This window comes from Cygnus olor, chromosome 2 (assembly GCF_009769625.2).
Source record: "Cygnus olor isolate bCygOlo1 chromosome 2, bCygOlo1.pri.v2, whole genome shotgun sequence".
In the NCBI taxonomy this organism is placed as follows: domain Eukaryota; kingdom Metazoa; phylum Chordata; class Aves; order Anseriformes; family Anatidae; genus Cygnus; species Cygnus olor.
In genome coordinates this window covers 23,408,594-23,421,722 of record NC_049170.1, presented here as the reverse complement: position 1 = coordinate 23,421,722, position 13,129 = coordinate 23,408,594, and positions in this window count along the sequence as shown.

Here is a 13,129-nt window from a genome sequence, read left to right as displayed (position 1 = left end):
ACCAAAACAAACAAACAAAAATCTTTCCATAATGACCTTCTGTATTATAACATTAACAGACAGAATTTGCAAGGACAGTTCTGTAAAGGCCAGCACAACTTCTTAGGTCCATTGCATGCACAAGCCTGCAAATTGAACATCGCTTTAACTCCACCGTGTGGTCTCACACTGACACGTACATACCATCACCAGATTCACCTCAAGAACCACTGCACAAAAGTCCCTCACTGGAGTCAAGGAAAACATAGTTATCCTGTTTTACAGCTTGCATTTGAACCAGAAACTCAAAGGATGACAAATATATTATTAGTAGCAAAGACATCACAAAATTTTGCTGAAGATAAGGGAATAGAAGACTCATATTTCTGCTTCAATTCCATTCTCTGCAAATACACATATATACAGTGTTGTGATGTAATTATTTTACAATCTTTTGATCACATCTTTCCAAATTCTTGTTCTTCAGACTACATTACAGCTTTGCCCCCCTGATTTCAGTTTGATACTTCAAAATAATGACCTGGTCCTCCCATGTAAAATTACCCCATAGTTCAGGTATGCTAACAAAAAACCAGTTGGACCAATTCTGCCTTATTAACAGCTTCTTCTAGCTTCATTGGGAGATGAAATCAAAGCCTACATGTAACAGAGAAACAGGAGATGGGGTGGAAGACCAAATGGGGTGAGATAGTAGAGAAGCGATCACACAGAGAAAGAAGGGGCCGGTCTCAAATGTGTGTATATAAATGCACACGGCATGGAAAACAAATGTCTGTATACTAATGCAGAGCAGTAATATCATTGGAAATGTATTTCCAGATATGGTGGGAGACAGCAAAAAACTGGAGTGCTGTGATGGATGGATAGAGGCTCTTCAGGAAGGCCAGTCAAGGAATATGTGTGGGGCAGGCATATTCTACACAAAAGAGTGGCTCAAGTGCTTAACTGTGCTGTGGAACGGGTGACAGTTGTCAGTAGTCCATGAGTTAGGATTATAAGATCCAGGAGGTCAACAAACAGAACATCTTGATGAGCATCTGCTCCAGACATTGAATAAGGAAAAAAAAAATAGGTAAAGAAATTAAAAAAAAAAAAAAAAGTCTTCAATTGTAAGCCTTAGTACACCCAAACACACTTATATTTTGTTGGATACAGGCAATAAAGGCAAACCTGGTTGTGTGCACTAGGGACATTTGTTGTGTGCACTAGGGACATTTTTTCAATGTTGGTCCAGAACAGGCTAATAAGAGAAGGCAGTATGTTTTATCTGCTACTCAAAAATAAAGAACTGGTCAAGAATTGTGATAATTATTTGCAATGTTGGTGGCAATGACTGCCCATGAAATGGTCAGCTAATCCTGGCTAGAGGATCCGGAGGGTAATGAGAAAGACAAGCATTAGAATAAAAACCTTGGAGTTCAGACTAAGAGATTTTGGTTCATTCAAGGAAGAAGTAGTCAATATCCTGTCAGTGGCAGTCCCAAAATGCCAAAAGTCCCTGACAAGTAGGTTGATATTGAAGGACAGTCACTTCAAAGCATGAAACCCATCACAATATGCAGGAAGTCAGGCAAAGACAGCAGAAGGTCAGCTTGGCTTATCTGTAAACTCCTGACCAAGTTCAAACACAAAAGTAGACTGAAGAAGCAGAAGCAGGGACAGGTACCCAACATGAATGTAGTGACATTGCCTCAGCTTGCAGAAATGGAGTTAAAGCCAAAGCTCAGCTGGAATTGAAAATCACAAGGGATGTGAGGGGCAGCAAGAAGGACTTTGATAGCTATGACATCAACAAAAGGAAGACCAAGGAAAAATTTGGGCACTGCTGAATGGGATAGGTGGAACAGTGAAGAAGGAGGCAGCAAATGCCGATATAGTCAAAATTTCCTCTCCCATATTTTTTTTTTTTTTTCTGGAAAGGTCTCACCTTTTAGGAAGAGTCATCTGACTGCCAGCAGGATTTTCTCAACAGCCCTCACAATTTAGTCAGTAAATCTCTAAGGTATGCCCTCCTGTCCTCCCAGCAAAACAACTTATTTCCATTATGAAGAAGTGAGGAGTTTATTTTGGTGGTTCTGGTGTTGTTTTTTGGTTTTGGTTTGTTGCCCGCTTTTTTTTTTTTTTTTTTTTGGGGAGGGGGGCGGGGGGTTGTTGTAGGGGAAGGTAGAGGAGGTTAGGGTAAACCCCAATCTTAACTTTAAAACCCAGCACAAAAAAAAAAGTTTTTACTATGGGTCCCAACAGTTTCAGCAGCAGATGTGATGTTTTGTCTCCCTTTGAGTATGAGGGAAGACTTAGTCATAATGATGAAAACTCAACCAACTTGAGTTTAATAACCTCAAGAGTGCTCTTTTTACTTGAGTTTTAACATCTTCAGTACCATATTTCCCTTTGGGAAGATATAACCGGTTGTAAAGCAAACCAATTTCTACTTTGTTATTTCTCAGTAAAAGAGATTTTTGTTTTCATATTTTTACAATATCCATAATAGTTTTTTTCTTAAATATGCAGGAAGATGTATTCAATCTACTGTTTTTGTACCCCACATTTGTTCCATATTTGTGCTATGAACACGTATTCAATCATATGGAGTATAAGCCTCAAACCAGGCATTTTATAGTCTGAAAAGATGACTTTTAGGAATATGCTGAACCTCTTAGAGCAACAAAGTGAAGGTTATAACTAGGAAGTTCTTTTCATTTTGCTTGACTTTTTAGTTTTTTGGAAAATAGCATATTCTGTTAAAAATGAGAATATTAAACAGTACTGGAAGTGTTTTTTTTTTGTTTTGTTTTTTTTTACTTTTTCCATTTTTGCAGCATATACATACATATTTTTGTTTTCACTTGCAGTTTTTATTTTACACGGGCAGCTAGAGTGACTAACAAAACCAAGTTATGCCAAGACCAGCTGAACATGCTAGTGGAAAAAAAGTGAAAGGAAACCAGTAAGTTAACCATGGACAGTGACAAGGAGAGCAAATTATGGTTTCTCATTTTAACTGTTGACAGAAAATGCATCATCATTGCTTCTAGCAAAGACCACATGGTATCAGAGATCCCAAACTGTAAGAATATTGTCTCTCTGCTTTAGTTTTAATTTAACCACTTATAATAAAATTGCCTCAATATTTGGACTTTGGGATGTTTTCCAGGTTGTTGCTCAGAGCTCTTTTTTGCCTGGTTGATTGGAGCTTAGTCCAGAGCATGGGGAAGGAGAGGAGTAGACCAGCAGAGCCCTCCAGGACAACTAGCAGCACCAGCTGTCACACAAGCTGCTGGCTCTTGCCTGTCCAATTGCTCGCGCAGAAGGAGAGCACTTTGTTTTCCTCTGATGCTCTTCTCTATATGGCAGTGAGATCAATTAGTTTTCCTCCCTACCATGACAAACATTCAGCCTGTGCTGCCACCTGCTCAAAACCTTCAAAACTTACTCTGCTCACATCACCTCAGGCACATTTGGAGTTTTGCTGTCACCCCATGTTGAACTGAAGGCCTGGATTTTTGGGAACTCTTCATGGAATGGTGAGGAAACCCCAGATGACTTGCTTCAACATTCTTGAAGTCAAGTGCTCTGAACTCAGCTTAATGCTCCATTTCAAGTCACTTCCAAAATGGCACTGTTATGTGGCCAGGAGCCCAAGGCTCTCTGGATTGGGTACCATCACCATAGCCAATCCCGGAGCTTGAGCGAAGGGAAGCTTGCAGAGCTTTGGAGAAATTTAATCATCTGAGGAACCTGGCCAATGAGGGGGAAATAGAGTTGTACAATACAGCTTTCAGAAAGTAATGCACCTTCAAAGAGCAGTACATTTAAATTAACACCTCAGGCCAGTTCATCAGTGCATTCCAGTTTGAGCCTAGCCCACCACAAATCAAATGTTTTACTTCGATGTTCTCCATTAAAAATAGGAAGGCTATTCCAGTGTCAACATTTTCCCTAAGGAAAATTTTAAATGTGTTTCAATCACATTTTCCATTAGAAAAATATTGCACTAAAGAATGTGTTGGCTAGAAAGCCATGGCAAAGGGACAAAGCCACTTACTTAGCAGTTTTGACTCTTCCTATGCTACAGTGGTTCTTCATATTGCCTTCTCCACTTTGCACAGCATGTTGCATGTTATGTCATACACCTGCTCTTTTTGAGGCCTTGGAGGAAACCACTCCCATTTCAAGTCTTGCCTGACTTAAAAGATGCATGCAGGCAAAATGGCAAAACTTGAGGCTGTAACATACTCTTTTCTACTTCCTTCCTGTTTATTGACCTTGTTCTGTACCCCCTCTCACCCCCCACACTGTGCAAACACACACACACACTGTATTGGGCTTACAGGGCAAGGTTTTGGCAGTGAGGGGGCTGCAGGAGTAGCCTCTGCATGCAGAGCCCAGAAGCTGCCCCATGTCGGATCAGAGCCAGCTCCAGCCAGCCACAAAAGGGACCCGCTGCTGCCCAGAGCCAAGCCAATGAGCAACGCTCGTTTGACCTCTGGGAGAGCAGATTAAAGGAAGGGGAAAAAACTACTGCACAACAGCAGCTGGAAGAGTGAGGAGTGAGAACCAGCCCTGCAGACACCACGGCCAATGCAGGAGGGCAGGAGGCGCTCCGGGCACGCAGCAGCAGTTCCCCTGAGGCCTGTGGAGAGGCCCGTAGTGGAGTAGGCCGTCCCCCTGCAGCCCATGGGTCCCACATGGAGCAGATCTCCACGCTGCAGCCCGTGGAGGAGCCCCTGGTGGAGCAGGTGGATGTGGCCATGTGGCCGTGGATGAGCCACGGTGGAGCAGTTCTTGAAGAGCTGCTGCCTGTGGGCAGCCCCTGCAGGCTCAGTTCAGGAAGGATGGCATCCCGTGGGAGGGACTCCACATGGAGCAGGGGCAGAGAGTGACCATGAAGGAGCAGCGGAGATGAAGTGTTGGGGACTGACCACAGCCCCCATTCCCCTTTCCCCTGCACTGTGCAGGGGGAGGATGAAGAAGAGGGTGGATGGGCAGAAGATGTTTTTAGTTTACTTATAGTTCTCACTGTTCTAGTCTGTTATCAGTAGGCAATAAATCACATTAATTCCCTTCATGCTGAGTCTGTTTTGCTTATGATGGTAACTGGTGAGCAATTTCCCTGTCCTTCTCTCAACCCATGGGATTTTTTTCATCATATTCCACTACACCCCATCCTACCGTCCATTCTGTTGAGGAGGGGAAGAGGGAGAGTGAGAGAGCAGCATGGTGGAGCTGAGCTACTTAGTGGTGTTAAGCCACCATACATACATACACACAGGCAGAGTACAATTCAAAAACACCATGCAGAGAACTTTCAATAAGTTTTTACATCATAGCAATTAAAGATCTGGACATGGTACAAAGTAAAGGATTGTCCTTTATTGCCAGAGACTGAAGTAAAAACAAAAAGATCTATTCTCAGGGGATATGCTTGAGCTTTTCATTAGTGTGCAGGCAGCCCAAGGAAAAGAGGTTAGCCACTTATGTCTTATGAGGATGGACTAGGATACAGAAGAGAGCTTTCCTATCTCCTCCTTTTTTCTCCTTCTGATGGTGAAATGGTACATTCTTGGGGATTCTTAGAATTACAGGGGCATGCGTTTTTTCTCCTTCCCTGGGATAACAAATTGGATTTTGATGACTTCCATCTGCAAGACTATGTTCTTTAGATATTGTGTCTTGGAGAGATTAAGTGCAACACATAGCCTGTTCGAAACAGACCAAAACATGCGAGCAGTGTTCTGCCATTCTCTACTGATTAAAGTTCTTCAGTATCAGTCACTGGATGCACCAAAGTTTCCATGGGATATTGATTATTCCTTAACACTCTCCAGTTATTAGGGTCTTTGTCATTCCTGTAGGCAAATATTTCTCCTTTTCAATATCATATAACAGCTAACACAAAAGTTATTGTTTTTATTTTAAGGGCATTTATTTTTGAGCTACAAAAGAAAACGGATCAATGGAGTCCATAAGGCAACAACTTAGAAGCCAGGGTGCAATACTTTAACTCAGGGGAATGCAAAAGCAGATAATAATTTTGACATCTAATTTTTAAAAATCAAAGCCTAACTTAAAACATGAAGAGTCCAATCCTGTTCCTTATTCTTCCACTGACATATAAAGAGGACTGGTGCCTCATATGATGATGATAATGCACTTGCTATTCCATAGAACCCCCAAATATCCAAACAACATCTCAAACTGCTACTCAAACTTACAGCTTTCTCCCTGCAGCAGTTACTTCAGTGGGGTTGGTAATAACATAGGCAGCACAACCTGGTGCAGAATCAGTATGGAAAACAGTATACATGATGAAATGTTTAAGGCAGCTTGAAAGTGAATTCTTTCAATTCAGTGGTTATAAAATCTTCTCTTAAATCAATTTACAGCTCCCATCCAGTGCAGGAGGAGCCCCATTGAGTTAGTCAAGGGCAGCATTTCAATCAGCAGAAGAAGGCTGAAGAATTGTTTGCATTTGTTTTTCCATAAAACCAAAACTGCCATCCTTATACAGCTAACCACAGAGCCTATTACCCAGCCCTAGCCCACCAATTCCTGGGAAGTGGAGACTGCAGTCTGTAGTAGAATATTTTGTTCAGCTCTTGATTGCGTCCTCCTGAAAAAGGGCTGCAAAATCTATTCCCCATTTCTTATCTGATGTTGCGTGCTTCTCTCAACTCTAAGAGACCACTATTCATGAATATACTGAAGAATTTTTAAAAGTTGACTACAAATATAAGTGACTCTCTTTTTATGGGTCAGAGTAAACCAAGAGAAATTTGTACTCCCCCCCAAAACAAACAAACAAACAAACAAAAAAACTACATATGCACTTTCTTATTGCAGTAGTTGTAATTTAGCACAGACAGTTGCAAATCTGACCATGAATGTTAAGGAAATGTTAATCTTATCTGACTCAGAACCCCTATCTATATTTTAGATAATATTTTCTCCTCTCTTGCTTTGCATTGGGAAGACTGTGTGACAGCAATAGTCTGCCAAAACATTATTTCAACTCTTAATAAGAGTAAAGAATAAAAACCTGGTATGGAAGAGCTGGTGTAGGAGGTTTGTGGTGTTCAGCAGCACACAGAGAACAATAGAAGAACCGGGACTGATTTTACAAGGTCACCATCCATAAGGTTACGAAAAGAGTATTGAGTACAGCTGTGGCCGGTAAAGAGAGTTAGCTACTGTGGACCAATTAGCTGATTGTCTGACTCAGCCTGAAAAAGATCCTGCCTTTTCTTAGCAGTCCTTTACTCCAAAATTCACTAACTGAAATGATTTACCATGAAATATTCCTGATGGTGACAAACTCGACTCAGCTGCCTCATAAGCCAGCAAGGCTAAGGGGAAGCACCCTGTAGCTGGAAAGACAGCTAGCGCTACTGATGAAAATGGAGCGATCTTTTCAAACAGAAATGAATCAAAAAACACACTTGCAAGAAGGCTAATTTTATCCCTTTCTCTTGAATTTTCCAAAGAAAGGCAGAATAGTACTTAAAAATTTATGCTAATCCTTTCATATTGGGGCAGGGTTGGAGAAGAGCTTTCTTCTCCTTTGCTCACCCTAAAGTATTTTGCAGGAACATTTCACCCCACACACACTACTTTTAGACAAGGACTGCAGGTAGACAAATAAGTGTTCTTTCTGCAAACACAAAAAGTACAAGTGCTACCAACCAGGTCTAAGCAGGGGAAAATAGGCTACATTACAGAGAGAGAGAGAGCACAATTTGGCTAATCATTTTAATCATGTTGTTAATTGAATGGTAATGCAAGATTACATTTGCCATTTGTCACAAAAAAAAAAAAAAAAAAAAAAAAAAAAAAAAAAAAAAAAAAACCTTAACAGGGAATTGCTCTTCCATTATAACTTTGAAAAAAAAAAAAAAAGAAAAAAAAGGAAGAAGAAAACAAAAAACAGCTAAGTAGAAATATATTTCCCAGCAGAGCTATATCAAACATTTATGCTTTTACAGCTTTGCTCATGTCAGACAATATAAAGCAGCATTCCCAAGTTCAGCTTGATGGCAAGAAGAATGCTGTACAGACTGGCCTCAACACAAAAAATTAATAATATCATTGTAATTAATAAAACATTCAATAAAAGCAAAATGGGAAATGATTGTACTTTAATACAACCATGCTAATACCGCTGCATTTATTCAATTCCTTTGCTATGGGACTCTATGAGAATTTTAATGATACAAACCATGCTAATAAAATAGATAAGTGCAGAAACAGACACATCTCTATGAACACTCAATTTCCCATTCTGAGAAGACTTTCTGTTCCTTGTAGAGTCAGGTCTGCAAATTAAAAATCGGTTGAAAACACTCCTCTTAGAGTTTCTAATTCCCATTTGAGTGAATGTTAATGTTTATCAAAACACAAGAATTTTATTGATACAGTTCAACTTGGAAGATAGTATTTTAGGGCAGTAATCCATATGTAAGAGACTTCATATAAAAAAGTGTGTATTTTTCTCTTTTACACTCAGAACGATTGACATTCCCACTTGGAGTTTTGGGAAATTATCTGGCCTGTGAAAAGCTAAATGTTTCCTGTGTTGTGTTCACAAAAAGAGGTTTTTTTATTCATTTTTTAACTAGGTAATTGTATTGAATTTCTGCAAAATTTACTTTTCTGTATTCCATTGAGTATCAAGTCACTAATGAGATTTCGATGCTCACCGTGTTACAGGTGAGCCCAGCAGCAAGTGACTGTTTCTGGTTCCTAATGCTCACCCCAGACTGTACCATGGCATTGGGAATGATGCCAAGCATCATCAAAAGGAAGAAATCAGGTCTGCAACAGGGCAAGGCAACAGCAAGCCTCAGAGAACCAACACAGTGAGCAGCAAAGACGAGGGAGAACCCACCCAGTAGTTCTGCTGGCTGGTGAATCAGGTTTATCCCACCTTAGCTCTTCAGGAGGCCAAGTGAATGACTGCACGCAAGATTAGTGGTTGTAAACCTTGATTCCTCCAGGCAGCTGATGAGCACTAGTCCAAAGGAGAAGCTCCAACCTCTCCACATATTCCTTTGACATACCAAGGCTTGGCTTGAATACTGCTTCTTTACCATGGCTCTGCACATGCGCATGCTGGTGAATATTTTCTCTTCTGTTACATTTTTCCACAAAGAAATAAAACTTGGCAGCCTGAAATCAAATTTGTTCTCCTGTATGCTTGTATTCATGAAGGAAATTTAACCAGGAAGATGCATATGGGAAGAATAACACTGTCATGGTCACATAAAATGGGCAAGGATAGCTCTTGGCTGCACAGAAGCAAATAAAAGCAGGCCAGAGCCTCTTCCTCGGCTTCCTCTATGTTTCTGAGATACAGCCAAGAATCTGAGCCAGAGTCTAAGATTCAGTGAGCTGCAATTATATTTTGCTAATAAAACTTTTTTTCTTTCTTTTTTTTTTTTTTTTGCAACTATTATGCAGAAGAACGTGCCAACGATATAGCTCACAACGCAGCAGTAAGAGGCACTGCCAATTCCCTTGAAGTGTGGCACATAGGCGATCACTTCATACAAAGACCTCACTTGGCTACAGTCTGCACTTAAATCACTAGAAAAAGGAACGTATGCAATCAGAAGGCTTAGTCCTTAAACTCTGCTAAAGAAAATCGAGTTGTCAGTATGACTGCCAGCAATTAGCTTGGGTTTAGATCAATTGACAACCTGTGTACTTATCTGATCACCAGCAGTGTTTTGTGAAGCAAACCAAATTCAGGCACAAAGAACCAGTACCCAGGGACTGAATTGCTTTCCCACTAGATCACTGGAGTTTGCTACCAAATTCAATAGAAGCAGGAAGAAATTTGCCAACTCTCATGGTTGCAATCTTTGCCTTTTGTTTCTCTGCAGCCAAAAGTGGCTTAAAAATAAATTATCCTGACTCAGGTTTTATTTTTCCCCTGCAGTTTTTCAATAATTTAGTGGCAGCTCTTCTAGTATATTCTTCCTGACAAAATCCTATTTGTTTTCCACTACAGAATAAGCTTGTGACCACTGAGACCAGTATTTTGACAGGTTTATCTACCATAGGTACAGTTAATGTGCTCTAACTTTTCTTCAACTTGACTAGGTATTCACCCTTTCCTGTACCATTTAGAGACTGCAAGCTCACTGAGGCAGAGACTTAAGGAAATGCCTTCAGGCAAGACCTCCTGAGTGCATTATCACAACAAAAATAAATCACTAACAATAAGATATTTGCCTAAATTACAGTTGTTTGAAGGCTGAAAACCGTAAACCTATTGGAATAAGACTGACAGGTTTCTAAAGAGTTCTGCATCAATTAATTTTTTAAAACAAGGAAAGAAAGAAAGAATACTTTGTAAAACAAGGTTATACCATATTGAGAGCCAAGGATGAAAAACTTTAAACCTCAGACTTTCTACGAAAAAAAAAGGAAAGAAAAAAAAATGAAGGCAACATGATCTATCATGTCTACACAAGTGTGGGAATTACTTTAATGTGTCTAACAGAAGGGCAATTTAAGGGGAATTGGTTTTGAGTACTCCTCCTCCATTAGAGCCCAGCATGAAGCTTAACTTTTATCCAATGCCTGATTTGTTTTAATGCTGAATGATTCATGATGCAGTATAATTTCACGTCAGGAAAGCAGGATCCTTTTTTATTACTGTGACTAGATAACATAGCCAAAAGATAATGTCAGGGTTGTTTTTTTCCTGGTACTTTGAATGCAAGCCTGATACCACTAATTTGAATCTAGGAAGTATTTAATATTAAATACTGTGAACTAATACATAGTTTTTAAGCTAGATATCTTTGCAAGTTACAAAGTGCCCATGCAGTTTTAGCTGCCTTTGCAAGTTAGATCAGAACTTTGCAAGTTTGACCTCTGCAGATTGCCAAAGGTTTCACTGTTTTTCCCAGGGTCTCATAATGCAAAGCAAGAAACATCTTTATAGGAAAACAAGGTGTTTTCCTCTTTTGGTAGCTCTCATATCCTAGCTTGGCTTCAGAGTGATGTCAACCACATGCTACACAATACTTTGGAAGAAACTGTTTTCCGAAGGCCTACTTTCCCTTGTAATTTTAGCAGTTACTTAAATAGCAAAAGTGACTTGGCACAACAGGCATCATGCAATTGCTCTCCAGTTGTAATGTTCTTATTTTCAGGATATGTTCAACAGTAGCATTAACTTGTAGCAAATATTTTAGGCTAGTTTTCATTAATTTCAAGGATCACATCTTGTGCATGCATAACTACCTTTTTGATAACCTCTGGATCAGGAGGTTAATTATGTGAGAAACTAATCTGTAAAAAATGTTATGGTAAAATGCTATTCAACAGTTAGAAAAAACACCTTCCTTGAACTGGACCTTTCCACTCCAAAGGGCTAATATACGACAGAATGAGATTCATCCTATGTACATTAGCTGTCTAAACTAAATCACATAGACTTCTTAAAATGGAGAGGGATAAGTACTCACAGAAGGAGATTCTTTCCATTTGCATTTCTAGAGGGAACCTAGACTTCAGGGAGTTAACAGTGGATCAGAGTCATCTCACTAACAAGCAGATAACAGGACTGGAATTATTTAGTCACAACTTCATTTTACCTGAAAATTCAGTCTCTCTCTCTGTCTACAAAAATACTTGTACACATAATTGGTAATTTTGTAATAGAATATGCCTGGTAAATGAATGATACGCTTTTCTCATTAGCATCTATAATATTACAGACACTGCTCTTCCTCCCTAAACAGGGCAAGTATGTCCATAAGCATCTCATTTTGGCCACAGACAAGCTCATATTCTGAAGTATGTGAAGCACAAGCCGGTGTCATTTCTGTTTCAAGCAGCTTCTGCTGTCATACAAAGGCCTTTTTTGAAAATATAGGCAGTGCTACCAGGTTGCAGGGGAAGCAAATGTTGAACCCAAGAGGATACCGTCACTACATTTATACCAAGATGCAGTTATGGCTGAGAGGCCAGATTTCCTGACTTCTTGTTCAATCAGTAGAAGCCAGTGGTACCAGCTATGAAGCAGCTTTTCCCAGGGACACCACCTGCCCAACAAAATGAGCTGAAAGTCTTGCTCATGCACCTCCATAAGCTTCATCTGCCCTTGTGGACAGTTTCTGTTAAAGAAGGTCACCCAGGCACCTTTCTGAGGAAACCCCCTACCTACGCGTGTAAATGCATCTGCATTGCCAAAGCTGCTGCATTTACAGGCTGTTCCTGAGACTCCTCTAACTGCTCCCAGGATCAGCCAGCTCAGTAAAAAGCCACATGAAAAGATTAATTTGCAGGCAGCATTCTTTCATTTCTCATTGCTGACTGAGGAGTAGTTAATATGTAACCATTGCTGGAAGAGATAGTGGAAAACTCTTGAGCAATATTTTCTTTCAACACCTTGAGTAAACAGGTCAATCTCCAGGACTGTTTAAATTTATTGGTATAAGCAAAGTAGCATCATTACTTGGTTACTCACAACACAACTGACATTTTAATCTAGCATTCTGCAGTATTTGCAGGAGGCACATATTCTTTCTGATGGTTCAAAACCATCACAAGATAGTTATTTTGCATATACACAGATTTTTACTGGAAGTGGAAGGTTTTGTCACTGTAAATAATTGTTCATCTGCTTAGAGATGAAGAAAAATAAAAGAGTTTTTTTTTCTTTTACAAAATATTGACAAACATATTGAATCATTTTTTTTCCAGCCAATAAAACTTCTGCAAGTTCACCTAGTACAAATTCATAATACAAGCACTGCTGCTATTTTAACCTTCTTCTGTGCCTGCAGCAGTTATCCTACAGATGAACAAACCCCATCCAACTCCTTAAAAATTTCAAGTTTACTTCTGTTCTAAACTGATATCATTTCAATACAGTAATTGTGTTTGATGAAAGTGTACAATGAAACTACAGAACTACATGTTCTTCACTGTGGTTAGCTAGATTGTTATAGCCTGAAAGTTCTCTCAGAGGACACTTGGGGGACAGAGGCTATTGCTTCATGCTTGTCTTGAAGTCACCTATAGTCTTGCTATGAGAGTTCTTGGCCAGATATAAGTTGTGTGAACTCGTGGGGAGCTGAAGTAGCAGAGAAAGCGATGCCTGGGGACTATTTTG